The following is a 21,703-nucleotide window of genomic DNA, read 5'->3' as shown; positions in this document are numbered from 1 at the left end:
TTTCCCTGTACAGAGTTCTTGGTACCTAATTAAAAGGCAAAAGTTAAACAAGGTCAAGAAATGAATTATGGGGGTCTCCTCTGTATACATATACATACCTTAAACAACCAACTCTTTCTTGTGTTGGACTATGGGAATGGCCTTTGCTCACTTATAAAACAGGATTGGATATTGCCACAACACCGATACTATATTGTATCTTCAATCCCACAACAGCTACATAGCCAGCTTTGTCATAACAAGTTGTCACTCTGTATCAGGTACCTCTCCCATGACAAATTCAGTGTCCATAATTTCCCCAGTCCCTCACATCCACTATAACTGGGACATGTTCAATAATTAATCCTTTCTTCCAGCTGCACTTGTCAACAATTTCAATACTGCTTGTCATGACATTAGTCTTCTACTCAGGCCTTACTTTATTTTGTCCTTAACTCTACTGAAATACAACAAATGCACAGAAAAGGGCAGTGAGTTTTCACAAAGTCGACACATCCATACAACAAAATTCTTAAATTAGAATATTGTAGCAGCCTTGAAGCCCCCCTCATGTCCCATCTCAGTCACCCCCTTCCTTGAAAGTTAACCACGGTCCTGAATGCTAATACCAAAGGTCTAAATCTCTAGCTTTATATGAATGCAGTCGTACAGCATGTACTGCTTGGTGTCTGGCTTCTTTTCTCAACCCTGTATTTTGGAAGATTCATCCATATTGTGAGACTATACCCTACTCCTCATTATTGCTATAGAGCATTTTATTTCCTGACTTGACCACAAATTAGCGAGTTGTTTTTATTTCTCGCCATTACAGATAAGGCTATTCTGAGCATTTTTGCACCTACCTTTTGATACTCAAATGTACATATTTTTTCTGGGCATATACCTAGGAATGGAAATGCTAGGCTATTGGTTACTATATATGCTCAGCCTTCACAGATACTGAAAACAGTTTTCTAACATAAATCTAACAATTTACACTCTCACCAGCAATCTATAAGCATTTCAGCTATCCCACATTCTCAATGGTAACATCAGTCGTTTTCATTTAGCCATTTTGATGGGAGAGGTATAGCATCAGTATGGTACCATGAATTTAATTTGAATTTCCTAGAGACTGATGAAGTTCAGCCACCCAGTTTTCTGAACCTTTCAACTTCCACCTAGCCAATAGGTCCTTCAGTTCTTCCCTGATCACCACTTATGAAGGATGCCCCATAAGAACAAAGGTGCACACACTACTCATTCACTCACAGCCACGCTTTGTGTTGGCCTTTGTCACTGCCCACCAGTCACTTCCACACCATGTCTCAGTATCCGATTCAGGTCACTCTGTGGCCAGCATCTTCTCTCCTGAAGTAGCCAATCTGACACCTTTCTCCCTAAGCTAACGAAATATTACTTCCCACTTCCACCAAAAGAGAGTAAAAAGGAGAAAACTGTATTTGAACAATGATTAAAAAATAATAATAAAAAAAATTTTTTTTAAAAAGAGATAAGCTCCTGCAGTGTGAACAACTGCATATTCCCTCACAGTCCTTTCCATTTCATTCCTCTCTCTGGCCCCAGGAGAAGCATTGGTCCTTCTTCTCTTAAAACTGTTAGCCACTGTGGTGGCGGGGGCGGGGGGGGGGTTGCTTTTCAGTTTCCTTTGTCAGTTACCTTCTACGTGAGCAAGTGCAAGTTACCTGACCTCTCTTGGACTCAAGTTTCTCACCTGGAAAATGAGACGATTGCTTACCTCATGAGATTGTTGACAGAATTAAAGGATAATGTGCTTAAAATCCCTGGTTCAATGCCTGGGAGATCTACAAGAGTACTCATATTCCCCATGGCAACAATCACGGGGAGCTGAGCACTCCCTGCCCTCCCATGTCTGGCCAGAAACTCTGTGGTCTGCCACACTCCCCTCCCTTCCCTATTCTCTCCCACCAGGCCAGTCTCCCTCATTTATACCACCTCCCTTGAAAGTTACTTTGTTCTGCTACCTCTTCCTTACATTTCTATTGAACTTAATGACTAATTGCCTAGGATTTACAGAACACCTGTAAATGTATTGAACATTGTTTCTTTTACAGATCAAGACTCCCTGTTCTCTAGATTTTTACAACTTGCATTTGTCAGTGCTCATTAGTTTGCCGCTATACAACAAATTATAAAAAACTTGGTAACTTAAAACAGTATGAATGTACTAGCTTATAGTTACAGACATTAAAGGTCTAGAATGGGTCTTATTGGTCTAAACTGAAATTGTCAGAGCTGCGGTCCTATTTGGAGATTCCAGAAGAAAATCCACTTTCTTGTCTTTTCTAGCTTCTAGATGCAGCTCTTATTCTTTGTCTCATGGCCCACTTTCTCCATCTTCGAAGATGACAAAGGCAGGCCTGTAAAGTTGAGTTTTTCTTGTGCTGCGTCATTCTAACACTTACTCACCTGCCTCCCTTTTCCACTCTTAATGACCCTTGTGATTATACTGGGTCCACCCAGATAATCCAGTATAATCTCCCCATCTCAAAGTCAGCTGATCGACAGCCCTAACTCCATCTGCACCCTTAATTACCCCTTCCCAGGTAATATATTCACAGGCACCAGGGATTAGGACTGAGAGATATTTGGGAGCATTGGGGGGGGGTGGGCATTATTCTGTGTACCATACCCCTCAGTACTATTCTCAAGGCTTCCTTTCCTTAAAAAATACCACTGAGCCAGGATCGCTGATTTATCTAAGTGCTGCTATAGGTTTTCCTTCCGTTCAAAAAAAAAAAAAAGCCTCTAAAATACAAACAACTCATAGCTAGCATTATCACATTCCATGGCAAGGCAAAACAGTTTCCTCCTGCAGGCCTATAAATTCCAACATTAATGAACTGAAAAACTGTTTTACTTAATGACTTTAAAGAAATAGAATCTATATGGAGCATTGAGAGAAAGCTAGCAGCTTCAAAATCTAACCCAATCTTGTTCACCAGCCACAGAAGTCATGGGTCCAACTCAGGCCTACAGGAAAAATGACCTGACAGCTTAGACAAAAGTCTCATGGTAGACTGCTCTAACAAAACACTCAGAATCTACTCACCAAACCCTGTGGAGACCTAGGCCACCCAACTACAAAAGATTATCTTGGAGGGAATCTGCCATGCTCATCAATATACAGTACATTACTCCCCATCAAAGGAAAGTTTAGAGGGACAAATCCCTCTAAATTGATAATTAGATGACTATTGGTCATTCTGAAAAGAGGGGGAAAATGCATTCAAATACAAAGGGCAAAAGCAAAGTAAAATATGTTATGTAATAGCATCTTATAAGACTATAGAGGAAAAGCCATCCTGAAAAGGACGATTTACTTCATGGAAAATATGTCTTTCTTTTTAAATACTAAGTCTACAGTGGGGGCAACATTATGTCTTATTTTGCCCTGCTTCCAGAAAGTCTGCTCAGTCTTGGAAATAGTGATAAAATGCTCTCACTTCTATAAGACTGAAATATTTTGCCCGCTGGGCAAGCCACGATTGCCAAGTTGTATGTGAAGGAACTTCAGAGCAGTCTTGGAGCCCATAAATGTGGAGCGTGAGTAGTTGTGCCATGTTAACGACAGTGATCCCGAAGTGCCACTAACACACTGCTGTTTTACTAAAGTAATAAGACTACTTCATGACAACACAGATGCCCTTGCGTTTTCCCACTAGTGAAGGGGCCGTGTGTTGGGTTGATCAAACTTTACCCTCTCTATAATTCAAAGCCAGGTCTCTCTTTCCAGCCACAGACCAATTAGCTCCACACTCTGCTTCTAACACTAAGATTCTAAACCTGAGAATCTGAAAGTTTACCTACTCGATTTACCTTCAGTCAGTCATAGCTGCCTTGCTGTTCAGCCTCTCACTGGTGCTGGAGTTAATTTCTCAGCACGAATGACACTGACTTTTCTTTGCTTGGTTTATTGCCTCAATAATCTAAGAACCTAACCCCTGTGACACAAAATAGAAGCATAAGTAAAATGTTAAATTAAGAAAAAGTAAAAGAAAAACAGCATGTTGCTAACAACACGCACAGTGGTTTTATCTGCTTTAAAGCTGTTATTCCGAGCCTGGCTGAGAACTTTTTTCACTCATATGTGGAATCTAATGAACAAAATAAACAAGCAAACAAAATAGAAACAGACGCAGAGATGGAGAGCAGGCTGACAGCTGTCAGAGGAGCTGCGGGGCTGGGTGAAGAAGGTGAAGGGATTAAGAAAAAACAAAACAAAAAGCTAACCCTCATAGACGCTGACTGAGACTGTACTCCCGGAGCTGAGGTTCTTCCCAGGCAGCAGTGAAGGTCTCACACTCCTGCCCCTGCCCCGGGCGGTTTTGCTCTCCTGACTGTTCTGCTGGCTAATAGGCAATGTTCCCCTTTAGTACTGCATTTGGAACAGATTTCTTGTGGAGTCCTCATTGTAACCAGGAAAAAACTTTAAAAATCACCCAACCAAAGAAGTCTTTTTGGCTATTTAACTGCATTGCCAGCACACAGTTTTCATTTTTAGGAATTTTCACGAAACACGGCTTTATGTCTTTTTACCAGGCATATTGATCCAGTTTGTTTCATCCTCACTCCCAGTCTATTTTTGGCCCCAAGAGTTATTTTCTCCAGGAAGAGATGTGCTGCCCCAAGATAACAAAAATTCAAGTGGATGAAAACTGCCAAGCCCACAGGTCCCTTCTCATGAACATGTCCTGAGTCACAGACAGTCAAAGGATACTGAGTAGGTGGATAACTTAGTGGACTAGAACTTGAAAATTTCAGAAAATCGGGGCCAAAACAACATTCTTCTCCCATTACTGTAATGATTTCCATATGTACAATTAGACACAAAGGTCCTATATGGGGTCTTCTTTAAATATACAAAGATTCTGGAAGAAAAGCCATTGCTGCTCCATTGAGTGCATTTGTGTCAATTAGAAAAATACACCCTTGCTCCACATTTGGGGTGTGAGAAAATCATGGGTTCAATTCCAGCCTCCCTGCACCCCCTTGCCTTGTCTATCATGGTCATTGAGTAACACTGGATTTCCCTGTGATACTGGGGTAACATTTATTCTCCACTCATTCAACACATGTGTCACACATGAGTATGAGTAAGGCACTCAGGGTCTGTGGAGAATTTAAAGGCAAAGGAAATGGTAATCTTCTGAAAAGCACTCTCATCCTTAGTGAATGGATGTCATGAGCCATAGTGTAGATGTGCTAGGATAAAATGTGCCTAGTGTTGCAAATATTCTGGTTTCACTGGAATATAGGAGAGTCATGGGTGACTGAGCTTTACCAAATGGCTTATGTGACGAATCAACAGAAGACCATGAAATAAAGCAATTTTATGGAAGAAGAAGAAGAAGAATTTGTCAACGCTGCGCCTTGAAGCTGTAGACTTGGCGATAACCAACAGGCTAGCCACACTGGAGCGTGCTAAGGGTAGCCTGAGCCTGGAGGCAGGGAGGCCACTTGGGAAGTTGATAGATTATATCAGTGTTCACATATTTACCATAAGAAAATATGGTATAACCCTAACTCATTAGCCCCAGGCCTGGCTAGGTGACTTTCTTCAGACAATAAAATGGGAATAGACGGAATGCGTGCCATTTCCAAGCAAAGCTTTGAGAGCCATTGTGTGGTTCCACTGTACCTTCTTTCATGTTTGCCACACTCTCCCAGAGTGGGGCTGCTCCTCCCATCTGGGCTGCGGAACGACGGTAATTGAAGGAGAGTTGCAGTCAACACATAATGAGCAGGTACCAGGACCAAGAAATACTTCTTTGTTTTTGTAAGCCACACAGATTGGGGGATTGTTTGTTAGTGCAGCATAATGTCCTAACTTCACTGACATAGGAAGCTAATATACTACAAAATGAAAGCAATAAGGTCTTAGACTAGAAAGGCAGAAGTGGTATTGGATAGGAAAGGGCAGAGATGACAATAACCCTAACTACACCCAGAAAAAGCCATCATCTAACATTCTTTTGGTATTGATGTGTCCAGCATATGTTAACCACACCTCATTTAATCCTCACAGAACTAGACACACATATCTGTTTCACACCCTATTATGTGCTCTTACACATTTTTTCCAACAACCACATAGCTTGGAGACTGTACGTGTAGGTAAGGCAAACTCAGCAGATCTGGGCTGCTCAAAGCCTGCATGGTCTCTAAAAAGACCTGTCTTCAGTACTCGTTCTGGGAGAGGAGCTTGGAGCCCTAGGTATCCGTTGCCTGGTAAGAAGTGTAGTATGCCTAAGGGCTTGGGCTGTGCAGTGTCAGTTGGGTCAAATAATTTATGCTCACAATGTGATTTATGGTGAATGCCTGTTTTTTCCCCTGGGGATCCGGAGTCTGAGTAGCTGACGTAAGACATGCTGGTACCGCATGCCTACATAACTGACCCCCAGTAAAAATCCTGGACCCCAAGGCTCAGTGGAGCTTCCCTGGCTGACAATGCTTTGCATATGTTGTCACCCATCATTGTTCAGAGAATTAAGTGCATCCATGTGACTCCACTGGAAAAGAACTATTGGAAGCTTGCAGCTGGTTTCTCTTGGACTTTGCCCAATGCATCTTTATTTTTTCTCATTTTAATTTGTATCCTTTGACTGCAACAGACCATAACCATGAGTATAATAGTTATTCTGAGTCCCATGAATTCCTTTAGCAAGCCATTGATCCTAACAGTGGTCTTAGAGACTTCAGAAAGAGCAGAGAATATGAAATAGGTGAGTGTCAAAGAGGATCCCAAATTTTTAAGCCCAGATGTCTCACACGCCAGCGGTTCAAGAACAGAAATGGGAAAGTAATGGGAAATTGGTGAGCTGAGGTAAGGAAGGGGCGAAAGAATGAAAGGACGTTTGGTGGTTGGCTTATTAAATTTGATTTTCATAACCAAGTAGGAATGGACAATGAGCAAGAGGAAATGTACAGCTGGAGTATGTGACGACACCCCAGGATGGGAATGGAGTTCATGGTTGAAACTATGAGAACTAATGAGTGACAAGAAAAAGATTAGAGAAAAGGAACAGCGAGGAGCTGAACACAAACTGCAGAGGATGTTACTTGGCTGCCTAGGGAGGAAAATTCAATGAGAAGGAAGACAATATTTACTTATTTCTCAATTCATTATAAAGGGCGGTATGTTTAATTTTATGTAAATTTATATTAATCCAGTTACACCATAGACTTTACACAAGAAAATAACGGCTAAACATTTTTGTCAATATATAAGTAGCACTAAAAATCAGACAGCATGGATTTTCTTATAGAATCTTCATTTTTAAGTGCATTTAAAATCTTATCTCATGAGCAAAGCATTCAAAAAGCACTGGGATAACCACTGATAATTTCACATAAACTGGGCAGAGGAAAGCTGCAGCCATTCAAGATGCTCCCTCATGCATCTATGGGGCTGCCACTGGGTTATTTTTATGTTTTTATATGTTTATTTTAACCATTTGTTTATTTAATTACCTCAAAACTGGCATCAGCAGAAAGACCCCAATAAAGCCAGTTAAGGTCCTGTGAAACATATTTCATTTCACTCAACACAATATTTTCTATTTGTCTGAGTTTTCCTGAAACAGCAAACAGCTAGAAACCAGGAACATCAGGCCTAATCTGAGCCTTTCCTGATTGCTTCTCCTCCCTCCAGGTGTAAATTGTTTTCTATTCCAATGCACTGCTACGTTTTTGTTTTTCTATGGGCGAACAGATTTGGGATCATTTCAGAGGCTTCCCCTATTTCACCTGAAGAGACAGTCCCCACATTCGCACCCCAGGTACTTCTTACTGGGGCAACCAGAAAACACTGGACTTAGCTTAAATTTTCCTTTTCCTTTTCATTTTCCTTTTTGGCTTTACCTTTTTTTCCTAGAAAATATACACAGACCACTACATTTAGAAGAGAATTATTAATTGGTTCCAGGGCCTCACATTAGACAGTGAACACTGGGGAAATCTAAGTCAGTTCTACAACAGTCTTGCTTGCCCTATTAACACTCCCTACGATGGAGAATTCCACTCCATCATCTCAGATTCAAGCTGTTGAGAAAGTGGTTCAAACCAGTGTCTCAAAAGCTCCCCCACGTGGACACATAAAAAATAACTCATTAGAGGAAAAGTTCATGGGAATAATTGCAGAATAAGAACAGGGACCAAATTTCAGATCTCAAAATGTGCTAAGATACAAGAAAACATCACATTATATAATCATTCTTTCATTTACACATGCCATCTTTAAAACCTAAAAGAATGATTTAAGTGGGCTGTTTTTGTACAGATTATAGCATCAGCAAATGAAATGGGTGCCAGAAAATTTTTATTTTTCTATACCTCGTATGAATAAGGGCAAAAAAAAAAAGAACAAAATTGGATTTGTTCCAATTATAAGTGCACTCAAAAAGAAAAGATAAGCCACCTGAATATAACACAAGAAACTAATGTGAAAAGAAGCCAAGGTATTTGCTGTACTCTCCAGAGAATTTGCCCAGTGAAAATGTTTTCGGATTTCCCCTTTTGCCCACTTATTGTTCCCTTAGGGGAAAACATACTATAGCTAATACTGCTGTGTAAACCAGCTGCTCCCTAGCAAAAGATAGGTTTCCCGAGCATTAAAACCAAGTCTGGCAAAGACTTTCTATTCCAATTTCCATACTTTACTTAGATAAAGAAAGTGAGCTCCAAGAAGAGTGGACTTGGTGAAGCCCACAAAGCTAACAGAAAAGCTCACAGCACCCCTGCAGTCTTGTGTTTCTAGTCCAATTATTATCCCTTTACACTAGGCTGTCCCCCAATTTTAATAACAATAACTAATAAATTTTAAAAATACAAATAAATAGTAATTCTCATATTAGAAGGTACTGAGAATTTACTCTAAGACATATTTTTAAACACACTGAATAAATCAACTCACTTGGTACTGAGAAGAATCTTCTGATGTTGCATTATTATCTCCATTTTAGAGATGAAGAAACAGAACTGCAATCCTGATCTGAACCCTGTAAGACTCAATTCAGACTTCTGGAGGTCTGGCCAAGATGGAAGCATAGGTAGAAATGTTTTGCTTCCTTGTGCAACCAAAACAAGGATAACAACCAATCTAAAAACAAAAAATAACCAGAACTGCCAGAAAACCAAACTTCATGGAAGTCCAACAAACAAGGAGTTAAAGAAACATTCATCCAGACCAGTAGGAAGGGAGGGGATGGGCAGCCAGGGCAGAGGGGACATGTGGCAAGGCTAGAGGACTGGGCAGGCAAGAGGGCAGCTGGCAGTCCCACATTTACATGCATACAAACCAAATGGAGCAACCAGGGAGCAAGACAGACCACACAACCCAGGGTTCCAGCGAAGGGAAATAAGACCTCAAAACCTCTCGCTTTAAAATCTGTGGGGGTTGCTGTGGAGGGAGAACCTCCCAGCCTCACATGACAGTCTGTTGGAGAGACCCACAGAGCCCTAGAATGTACACAAGCCCACCCACCTGGGAATCAGCATCTGAGAGGGCACAATCTGCTTGTGGGAAGCAAGGGAAGAGAGAGAAAGTGTGGTGAGAGCCAAGCAAGCAGCATTTTTCCCTCTCTGACCCCTTCCCCACTGACAGCACCACACCACAGCCAAGAGGGTTGTCCAGTCCTGGCCAAGACCTAAGGCTCCACCCCCTTACAACAGGTGTGCTGAGTCAAAGAAATATGGCCCAAATGAAAGAACAGATCAAAGCTCCAGAAAAAGAGCTAAACAACAAGGATATAGACAACCAATCAGATGCAGAGTTCAAAATGCTGTAATCAGGATGCTCACAGAATTGACTGAGCTCAGTCACAAATGAAGGAAGAAATAAAGGCTACACAAAGTGAAATAAATAAAAATATACAGGGAACCAACAATGAAGGGAAGGAAACAGACTCAAATCAATGTTTGGAACAAAAGGAAGAAATAAACATCAAACTGGAACAGAATGAAGAAATAAGAATTCAAAAAAATGAGGAGAGGCTTCGGAACCTCCAGGATATCTTTAAACTTCCAACATCAGAATCATAGGGGTGCCAGAAGGAGACAAGGAAGACCAAGAAATTGAACACTTATTCGAACAAATAATGAAGGAAAAGTTCCCCAGTCTGGCTAAGGAAATAGACTTCTATGAAGTCCAGGAAGCTCAGAGAGTCCCAAAGAAGTTGGACCCAAGAAGAAATATACCAAGACACATCATAATTAAGTTACCCAAGATTAACAATAAGGAGAGAATCTTAAAAGCAGCAAGAGAAAAGGAGACAGTTACCTACAAAGGAGTTCCCATAAGACTGTCAGCTGATTTCTCAAAAGAAACTTTACAGGGAAGAAAGGGCTGGAAAGAAGTATTCAAAGTCAGGAAAGGTAAGGACCTACATCCAAGATGACTCTATCCTGCAAAGCTAACATTTAGAAGGGAAGGGCAGATAAAGTGCTTCCCAGGTAAGGTCAAGTTAAAGGGGTTCATCATCACCAAGACCTTTTTATGTGAAATGTTAAAGGAACTTACCTAAAAAAAAAAAGATCAAAAATGATGAACAGTAAAATGACAACAAACTCACAACTATCAACAACTGAACCTAAAAAATAAAAAAAAAAACTAAGCAAGCAACTACAATAGGAACAGAATCATAGAAATGGAGATCACATGCAGGGTTACCAGTGGGGAGGGGTAGAATGGGGGGGAAAGGTACAGGGAATAAGAAGCATAAATGGTAGGCACAAAACAGACAGGGGGTGTTTAAGAATAGCATAGGAAATAGAGATGCCGAAGACCTTATATGTGCAATCCATGGACATGAACTGGGGTGGGGGGCAATGCAGGAGGGTGGAGGCATGCAGGTCAGAGGGGAACAAAGGGGAGAAAAAAATTGGGACAATTTTTATCATAATCAAAATTGGGACAATATAATATCATAATCAATAAAACATACTTTGGAAAATAAAAAAGGAATAGATTTCTCTTGTTTAAAGCCAAAATAAAAGAAAAAGAAACAGAGGCACAGAGAAGTAAAGTATTGCTCCCAGGAACTGGGGGAGCTGCTATAAGTTAGCCAAACAATCTAACGCTAGGGAATAAATTCTTAACCATAAGTACCTAAATAGGGTAAGGAAGTAGAATTGTTATTCAAAATTCAAAGGGGCTCCAACTGTAGGATTAAACCTGGCTCTTTAGGTAGCATAAAATTGAAAGCTGTGATAATTAAAACAGAAGTAGGTTCAACTTAAAATAAAAAGAAAACTGAATGTAAAAGAAAATCCTTACCCAATTAGTAAAATAAACGTGAGGCTTTGTATCTATTCAGTTTCACACAAATCATCTAAATAGAGAACAGCATTCTTTAGTAAGCTAACTGAAATCATGCTTATCTACAATTAAAAATTGGTCTGACCTATTCATTAAAGCAATCCCTTGTTGGGGCAATTCTTGTTGAGTCTACTTTCCAAGTAATAAAATCAGATTTCTTAAGAAAGAAAAAACTCTCCTCCCTCTCTAATGGATCCAAATCAATACAAACTTCCTAAAGACACCAGTGGCTGGCCAATTTCCAGATCCAATGGAGATGTTACATCTTACCATTCTTTGCTTTCTCCCTTTCCTGACACTTTCCCTCTCTTGGCTTCTGTGACATCACTTGGCCCTTGCCTGGTCTTTCAGTCCTCTTTAGCAGGCTCCCCCTCATAAATTTGCTTATTAAACAGGTTGGAACTTTCAGAGTTCTGTTCTTGTGGGTTCCCCCCAACTCCATCTGCCCACTAGCTTGCGTGGCCCCACTCACACTCCACAGTTTCTGGTCCTGTATAGGGGCTGATACCTGGCTTCCAAATTGGGTCCTCCAAGCTAGTTCTCTCCTCTAGGCTCCACAATGTTTGTGTTAGTATTTCAAACACAGCATAATCAAATTCAAATCCCTTCTATTTTACCAAAAACCCTATTCTCAACCCTGTATTCCTTATCTTGTTCCATAGATTTCCCCAGTCAACAAGCCTAAACGTTTAATCACCTCAGATTCCTGCCTTCCCTCCCAGAACCCATGCAGCTAGGCTGTAATGTCCATGAATTGTACTATCTAAATTGTTCTCACATCTTTCCCTCTCACTTCCATTTTCACGAAAACCACCTGGAGTCCACCTTCATCATCATGTCTCTCCCCTTGCCAAAAACCAGTCTCAGGTTGGGTTCTACCAGAACTAGACTCTGAGCTATGAATTTAAGTGCAAATAGTTACTTGTGAAATGATCCCAGAAAGAAAATGTAGAGAGCACAGAAGAATAGCAGGGATGGGAAGGAAGTCAGTACTGGTGTGTTGATCAGATAACTACTGTGAGGAACTGGGGTTCAATCCCCTGGGACCTCTGGGAGATATAGAACATGCCACAGATTTGTCCCACCCCAGGAGCAAAGAAGCTGAGGCATTGACCCACCATTAATTTTCAGGGCTGCTTCCAAGTGTGTTAACCCCCAGCACTAGAGCTCACCCCCTTGCCATCTTGCAAACTTCCCGTTGCTGGGATTCCTAGTTATTGGCTTATATGGGAATAGTGACTGCCAATGGAATATGAGAGGAGCACTGGGTACACCTGCCACAAATTTGTTCCAGGGTTTTCAGAGGCTTTAGATAAAACCCAAGTGCCACTGCACAGCCTACGAGACATTCCACGATCTGGCTTCCATCTTTCAACATTCCCCAGGCTTCCTGGCTTAGCACTCATGTGCTCTAGTCTCATCAACCTACCAATGGTTCCAACAACACATTATACTATTGCCACCTATTGCACTTGCTATTCCTTCTTCTAGGAATATGTACCTCTACCTCCCCACCCATTCTCATCTACTTGGAATACCCCAGCTTTTTAACAACATACATCTTAAGATCTCAAGCCTTCCCTTGATTCTTTGCACCCAAGTCGAGCACCTGCCCCTGTACTACAGCCCTACCTGGTATCTGTCTCACTTATCAAACTGCACAGTGGTTACCTGTCTGTGTGGCAAGGCCAGCCTGCTGGAGTGTGAACTTCTGACAAGCAAGGACTGTGCTTGATTTATGTTCCCTAGCACCAAGCCCAATGCAAAAAAGAACTAAAAAAACACAATTCATCCCCAAAAGGTCTATACAGCATAGAGAATAAATAAGTCTCCAATTACTATGGCAAACAAAACCTAGACCAAAAGGAAAATTGTGGGGGAAATAGCAATTCTCCCTTTAGTGCATGTTCTTCTAAAAAAAATAAAAGTGCTAATTAGGGATATTTTCCCTTATGAATGGTCTGTAAATCAATTGGGCTTACTCTGCCTCAACTTCTTTAGCTGTGTGTCTCTTTATTGGCACTGATTTTTTAAAAAAAAAATCTAATAGTTAAGAGACCTTGACCAGGAGTCCCCGAGAATAAATTCACTACATACTCATTCTCTCTGGATATTTTGCACCCACATTTCAACCTCTCACACTCAGGCTCTTTCCTATGCCTGACACTGAGCTGCCTTTACACTGAACCCATTTAGACAGAATTCCTTTAGAAAGAAGAAATGAGTGATGTAAATACCCTCCTAAGTCCTGTTTTACAGGCCGCTCAAAGTCACCTGCACCTGTCCCCCCTGCTGAGCTGTCCCTGCAGGGGATTTCTGCCAGCTTCAGTGCTAATGGGCAGAAAGCCAATGCAGTATGGGGTGGGTGGTAGCCCTGCCCATCAACTTTCACTGGATGTCTCATAAGCAACTTATTTATATACAAATATATCCAAAGCTAAATAAAGATTAAATTCAGATTCTGGGCTTTTTTTTTTTTCTGAAACTCTAGAGAACAGAAAGGAGAAAGAAGTGATGAACTGACTCTACAGGTCATTGAGTTCAGCCAACATCGACTCAACGTTGACATAAAAACTAAGCATTTTGTGGATACCTTTGATCAGGGATCCTGTGACACAGTTTGTGCTTGGCAACTGGTGTTTGAGATTTTGCAATTCACTGATCACTGTCACCATGTCAGATGAAAACTAAATTGCCTTCAATCCAAGAAGAGGTGATTTGGGCTTTTACGCCCCTGCCCCTTCCTATCCTTCCTTAAAGGTTCACAATGGGAAGGAAAATAGTCACAGTAGATCTTCTTTGTTGAAGGTTTTAACATTGGGTGTTGCCTTGCATCACCTGTGTTTGGGGTTTTGCCCTAAACAATATGGGATTCTTTAATCTGAGAGGACAGAAATCTACAAATACAGTAACAATGCAATCTGTTACAGCAGAAAGCAAAGAAGGAGTCTTGGAACGCCCTGCTCATAACTCAGGTCTGCTGTTTATATTTTATTTCATATTTTCAGACCCACTGCAGGCAGCCAACGAGTTGCTATTCAAAATGTTTTGCTGACCTCATAAGAACCAATGTAAATAGACTTTCTATCCAATGATGCCAGTGCCGAAGCCAGAGTCTGTGTGCTTTTACGTTTTGTGAGATTTTTGTGTATATTGCTTCTAATTCCTCATGCTGGTAAGCAGGGTTCTGCTTTGGTGTAACTGATACCATTCTTTGCAGGCTATTGTTTCTCCTAGTTTCTCTCCACTGACTACAAAACTAAAGACAACAGAGAGTAAAAAGTAATGCAGGCCGGGGAAGGAGGAGACTGTACCGCACTCCCCTTTCCATTCCCACACTCCTTGGCACTCTTTCCCTGGGATCCATGTCCAGGAATTGTTTTAAGGGCAAATCCTTGCCCTTAAAGGTTTGAGCCACCCAATCAGGCAACCCACAATGGAGAATAACAGCTAAAAATTAATTCAACAAATATTCATTAAGTACCTCTAAGGATCAAGTTATGATTTTTCTAAGCATAATCACTTCCTTTTTTGGTTTGTTTGCTCTTTAAAAACCTCAACACTATTTTAAGGAAAGGAAGGACAGGATTTTAATTTGCATTTTACCATCCAAGAAACTGTGATACAGTGAGGTTTTGTACTTTATCTATGGTCAAAGAGCAAGTCTACTCCAACCGTTTGTGACAGCATGGACGGAACTGGAGACTATTACGCTAAACGTAACAAGCCAGACAGCAAAAGACAAATACTATATGATCTCATCTATAACTGGAACCTAATGAACAAAACAAACAAGCAAAATAGAACTAGAGGCATGGAAACAAGGAACAGACTGACAGGGACCAGAGGGAAGAGAGGAGGAGGCTAAGGGAGGGAAGAAGGGGAAAAGACTAGTTAAAGAATAAATGCAAATGACCCATGGACATAGACAACAGGGTAGGGATTGACTGTGGGAGTGGGGGTGGGGTGGTGAGTCGGGACAGGGGAGAATGATGAGAGAAAAACTAGAACAACAATAAAAAACTAAAATTAAATTAAATTAAAAAACAACAACACAGAGCAAGTCTATGAAATGGCTTGAATAAAACACAAGACGAGTAACAGAAAGTCCAGCGTCCTTCCCCTCATGGTTCCCTAAGCTTATACCAAATACACCTTTATAACAAATAGTGGTTGAGAGAGATTCTTATCGTAGAGGTTCTCAGCCTGAGGCCTCTATGTCCATGGATGAAGAGAGGAGGTCCTGAGACTTCTGAAACTGTATTTGAAAGATGGATGTGTGTGCATTTTTCTAGGGAGAGGGTCAATAACTCCAAAATGGTTAAATATTATTTTGATCACATGATTTATAGTATAACAATTGAAATAACAAAGCATCCTCAACTATGTATGAGAGCTGGCATTTCTCCTTCCTCTCCTAAAATGTACCTTGTTGCAATTAGCTACAAACAACAAGTTACATCAAAAGTTAGTAGCTGTAGGGGGACATTGGCTCTGGGTTCTGCCTGATGACAGAGGGACGAAAGCTGCTCTGCGGGGCTCACACTGAGAAGAGTGGTGTGAAGAGAGAAGAGACTGACCTTTCCCACTGTCACTCTGCGCACTGCTGGCTGGGTGAGAGCATTCTCGACTCTGCCTGTTTCCAGCGACTACCCAACCTACCCAACCGCACTACCCTTTGAAAGCTCAAAGTTATTCAAATTTCCAAGGAAATGCCAACCAGTACTTACATTATTTGCATCGCTTTCCCCATTCTCTTTATTAATTCAAATGACTGATCCATAAAATTGGATTATCAGCACAGAAAAATTTTCTGATACTATCTGCCTCAGGCTTCCTCAGGCAGGCTTTTAGAAATGATCTGCTTATTCTCTGCAGCAAACATGATTTTTCAAATAAAATTCACCAGCTGAGGAGTAAAGGTTCCAACTCCAGGCCTAAGGGAGCTATAAGCCACTACTCAGAAGATCAACCAGGCACCCTGAAAGCTTTACTTATGTACTTAAGTACCCACTCTTTCCACCCATCAGTGTGCCCAGAACCCACTGTCCTCAGGGCCTTTGCCTTCTCTTTGCTCTGGACAATCTTTCCCCAGAAAGCCACGTGGCATGTCTCCTCTTTCCTGACATAAGTCTCCAAGTCTGTATTTATACATCACCTCCTCAGTGAACCTACCCTGGAAGCTCCACCTAAAATTTGCAACCCCCTGCATGCAGACATACACACACCACACGCCCCGCCACTTCCCATCGCCCTTCTCTCCAGGTAATTTCCTTGTCACTATCTAGTGTGTGATGCGTTTTACCTACTTATCTTATTTACTTCTTGTCTTTCCTTCTACCATGATAGCTTCATGAAGACAGGACTTCTTTATTCTTGTTTACTGTTAGGCTTAGAATAGCCCTGGCATCAAGTAGATGGGCAAGACATAATTGTTAATAATAATTTAATGAACTACTAATCCAACCTGTAACTGCCCCCGAGTGGTGGTTACAAAGCATTCCTCAGTCCCACTGCTCTGAAGGCGAGAGCTGTACACCTGTACCAGAGTCCTACTCCTGCTGTAGCAACCTGCCACAAGTTTAGTGGGATAAAACAACAAAAGTGTGCTGTCTCGCACCTCTGTGGGTCAGAAACCAACATGTGTCTCGATGGGCTAAAATAAGGTGCTGGCAGGGCTCTGTTCCTTTCTGGAAATGTTAAGGGAAGATTTGTTTCTTTGCTTTTTCCAGCTTCTGGAGGTCATCCACTTTCCTGGACTCGTGGCCTTTTCCCCCAGTCTCAAGGCCGCACGGTCGCACCCCTCTGACTATTCGTCCTTAGTCCCCTCTTCCTCTGACTCCCTTTTTCTGCCTCCATCTCTAGGATTACACTGGACCCACTTGATAATCCAAAATAATCTTCCTATTCTGATAGGAATAGGCATCTGATTAGCAACCTTAAATCCATCCGCAACATTAATTTCTCTTTGTCCTGTAATCTAACAGATGCACAGAACCCTACCGTGAGGGCGCAGAACTCTTCGGAGGACCACCGTTCCCCCCACCACAGCATCCTCTGGGAGGACCTGCAAAGTGGTACGTCCTCTCCCATCAACAGCTGTGATGTCTCCTCTCCAGATCCCCACTCGGTCCCTACATTTGGTCCTTTCATAAATCCTGGTGAAGGTAGAGTACAAACCTCCTGGGATTAGAGACAGACAATAACCATTCAAGGCCCCATCAGAAACTGTTGCTCTTATAACCTGGAATGGCCAACTCAGTCACAATCACCAAGGTCCCATTTTCTTTTCTTTTAACAGAAATAACAAAATTTCCTGACAGGGCTATTACAAAGGCTAAATGTAGTAATGTTTATTAAAATTCTGTAAACATCAGCCTCCACACAAGGTAAAGAATCACTGTTATGATAGAGATCCCCAGCACCAAGTGCTAGAGACACTTGTACAAACAGGATACCCTGCTTGTATTGGTGGTGGTTTTGATCATTTTGTTCCTTGATGGAAATGGCATAAATTACTTCGGGCAAATCAGAACTGAAATTGATAATACCACCCACAGTCCAAGTCCTGCGTTACCATTACCTAGTTTGTGATGACAACATCGTGCAGACAAACCAATTGTGAACATGAATTTGGTTTTTCTGATTTGAAGTTTCACACATTGTCCTTCAAAAATAACATTGGGAAGCAGATGACCTTCAGCTTTATTTGATCTGAGAAGAAACCACCGCAGTTATTTTCTTTAATATGCTTCCTGCTAGGCTCCTTAAGGAGGGAAATGTGTTCCATGCCCTTAAATAAATGAATAGTTCTTAAATTAGTGAATGAATTATTATATTATTAGTATATTAATGATGAATTAGTTACTAAGAGATGCATATTAGGAACTTGTCCAAGCTGCTGTTACATAGTTATAAATCCCTCTCTATCTTTATTTTCCAGTCTCTTATTAATCCTACATTGAGGTTTTCAATATTAAGCAGAAAGTGGCCTTTGCCTGACCTCTGGAAAGTCATGAAAATTCTCTCTTTAGAATAACTTCCTTAATTGGAGAACAACAGTCCCCAGTATGCTCCCATTTGGCACACTTATGACCAAATATTTCTCCCGGAAGTTCCCCAGCGAAGGGCACCTCAGGGAATATCGTGAACCTTGTGTTCAAGTAAAAGAAGTGAAGCTCTATAACATGTTTAACTGGGTACTTCACCTAAGCTACTTCTAACTATTGCTTTTATGAGGATAGAGAAGGTTTCATAGAGGCTGAGCAGTGTTTTTAGGGACAAAGATCTGACTGTGAACCTCCTGGCCTCTCATTGGCCTTGACCAAAGGAGGGCTCTTATCACAGGACTCAGAGGACGGCATCACATCATATACGTTCCAGTCAGTCAGGGGCTTAGACAAATCCCAAAACCTACTTTATGAGGGCATAAGCTAAAACCAATTTAAACCTCCACAGGGTGGATTCTTCACACACTGGAGCAACTTCACAAGAAGACAGCAGGAGCTGGCCCCTTGATGTTCCACTCTGCCAGATTTGCCAAGAGGGAAGAAAGTCTCTCCTCAGCTGAGAACCTTTGAGCATCGTACACCTGCGCTCAACACCGAGGGGGATCGGTTCCATTCATTTTCCCCTCAAAGCTGGAAGATTTAAGAAAAAAGTCCCTGTGACTAGCCCACTGCAATTAGAAAGCACTGCTAATTGGATCAAACAGTTAAAGGAATATGTTTTATTGAATTTCCCTTACAATACTTTTTAAATTAGAAGATAAAAGGAAAGAGAAATTGGTGATGTGAATTTTTGACAGCTTCAGAAAATGTCAATTCAACAATTAATTCCACAATAATCGTGCTGCTGAATCACAGCAAATCTCTCTGGATGCTACCAAACCTAATACTACAAGGTAGCCTTTTCCAGCTCTTCCCTCTGCAGGCGCTCACCAAACCCTGAGCTGCCCAGGCCAAGTCTCCAGCCCTCGCAGTCACTCATGGCTACTACATCTTTCTTTACCAACTTAGCACACAACCTGCTAAAATCATCCCACAGTGAAAGATTAATTTAACTGTTAGGGAACTAGTTCACATGTTGCAAAAAGAGAATTGTTAAATGTTTGTTCTCCCTGAGAGGTTATTATCTACAGATTTGCCTGAGTTTTCTAAGTCCATGTGTATTTCAACTAATGTAACCTCTTATTTATTGCAGTTTAAGAGCTAAATAGAAGAACCTTAATCAGCAAAAGGTGAAATACATTTCAGTCATCTGGATTTTTGTTCGTTTATTTACATTTATTCAAATCGGTATTCCCCAAAATTTTTCAGCAAAATTCACCTTTGTCAAGTAGGATATTTCTCATAATTTTAATATGAATGTTTCAAAATGCACACACACACAAACACACTCACCGAGTGTTTTGGCCACAATAAGTTTTTTCCTACCATCAGAGTGTTCAGTGAGCTAGTTTCAAAAACAAATAGAAAGAAGAGAGAACAATATATTTTAAATTATACTGGCAGCTCTTTCCTCTTCTTTCAAAATTTTTCTCCATTTCTTGTTTTTTTTTCTATAAAATGAGGACAATAATGCTCACTGTTAATTTATTTTAAAATTAATTTAGCAATTGTGTTTTTATTTAAAACAACCTTTGAATTCTTTGGAGATTTTATACATTAAAATGAAAGTGTATACATTTCTCCCAAAAAGTTGTTTCAATTACCTACAGATTTACCTAAATTTTCCAAATCTTTGTATTTTTCCAACTCATGTAGCCTCTTATTTTCTGCCATTTTAAGAGCTAATTTGAACTCTAATCAACAAAGAGTAAGATAAGTTTCATCATGTAGATTTTTATTCTATCTTATTTACATCAATTCAAATCTGTGGTCCCCTAAATATTCCTTAGTGAACATGGGAAACCATAAAGCCCGAAACAAGTAACACTTCCATTCTACAAAATTACAAATTCCTCAGTTATCTTAGCTATTTACACATGTAAGATCTGTCTTCAAGGATGGAGTAGCAGCAAGGACATTACTTTGGCAAGTCTCATGAATCTTAATGAATATCCACTAATCTGGGGTTTTCTACACACTGCTTTGAGGCACATGTTTTCTTAAAAGCAAAAACCAGTACACAAACCAAAGTATTCTTGCAGAGAAATATCAACTCTCTCCTACTTCCACCTTCAGGGTAGTTTTAAAACCCAATGTTGTTCAAGGTTATATTAAGTCTCCTAAAGTGACCCACAAGAACCCAGGCTTTCTTCAAATGGCTCAGTCCCAAGCCCTTTCCTCGGGTTCCACCTCACTGTACCAGCACGGTGTGATTCTTCTAAACCGAACCCCGTTCGAGCAAAGAGGTGATGGTGGGGTCCCAGGAAATCCCCACTTCAGTGACAAGAACAGCAGCACCAGTGGGAAGCCGACAGTATCCAGCTGAAATAACTTGTAGGAAACCAATGAACCACACACAGCTGATTATTCCAAAGTACTTTAAAAATGTAAGGCATTTTAAAAAATTTTTGGAGATTGGCTTCTATTATTTAAGACAGCCCATTCCCCAACAATGGCTCATAATTAGATCTATTTGACAGTCCATAGTTCCTGATAAAAGGCCATCTGCAACATTTTCAAATTAAGTGTTTTTCCTACAAAGTGCATTATTATGCACAATGTGAAATATTGAGGCTTGAAAGGGAAGTGTAATCAAAGACCACAATATAAAATTCCATTATCATGGTGCCTGGTTTTGTCTCTCAATTTAAACAGGGAGAACTAGAAGAAAATGAAGTAAGTAGTGAGACGTAAAGGATGGGGGGTGGAATTGCTGAGTTACATTACAAACCTCTCAAGAGCAAAGATGGCACATTTTCTTTCTCTTCCTTTCAAGCCTGCAAAGCATAGTACATGATAGACACTGTGTCCTGTTAATATAGGGTATCGAGATTAAGGCATGGGAGCGGGGGCTAACAAACCAAACTCCTCTCAGAACCCTTCACCTCCTGACTCAGCATCCCTTTACCCCACCTGGATACCCATTCCATGAGCTGTTAGAATGCCCTTCCCAATATCATATTCTTCGGGCCTGCTCAGGGCCACTGCCAGGGCCACAGTGTAGACTTGAACAGGTTGTTTACTGTACAAGGTACCCAGCTGAAGGGGACAAGTGAGAGCTGAAACCCAGTCCACAAGTTACCAAGAGAATCAGCTTCTAGTGACCCCCTGGGAAGGCCTGCTATTTGTGAGACTGATCTGCAAATGCCAAGGTATATCACTGTCACTGAGGAAGTTACTCAAGCCTAAAACAAGTCAGGGGAAGTGGTCAGAGGTACAGCCAGAGAGGTGAAGGTGACTGCCACATTTATGGGCC

The 21,703-nt window shown here is 41.0% G+C and overlaps 1 protein-coding gene across 3 annotated transcripts in view; it reads right to left on the bottom strand.

The window, feature by feature from the left end:
• PDE4D (phosphodiesterase 4D) overlaps positions 1–21,703 on the bottom strand; it is a 1,296,708-nt gene that overhangs the window by 1,186,879 nt on the left and 88,126 nt on the right. The window lies entirely within an intron of this gene.

This window comes from Phyllostomus hastatus, unplaced genomic scaffold (assembly GCF_019186645.2).
Source record: "Phyllostomus hastatus isolate PE091 unplaced genomic scaffold, TTU_PhHast_1.1 phas_contig_58, whole genome shotgun sequence".
NCBI lineage: Eukaryota > Metazoa > Chordata > Mammalia > Chiroptera > Phyllostomidae > Phyllostomus > Phyllostomus hastatus.
The sequence above is the reverse complement of the archived record's forward strand: the minus strand, read 5'-3'. Positions and strand labels throughout refer to the sequence as shown.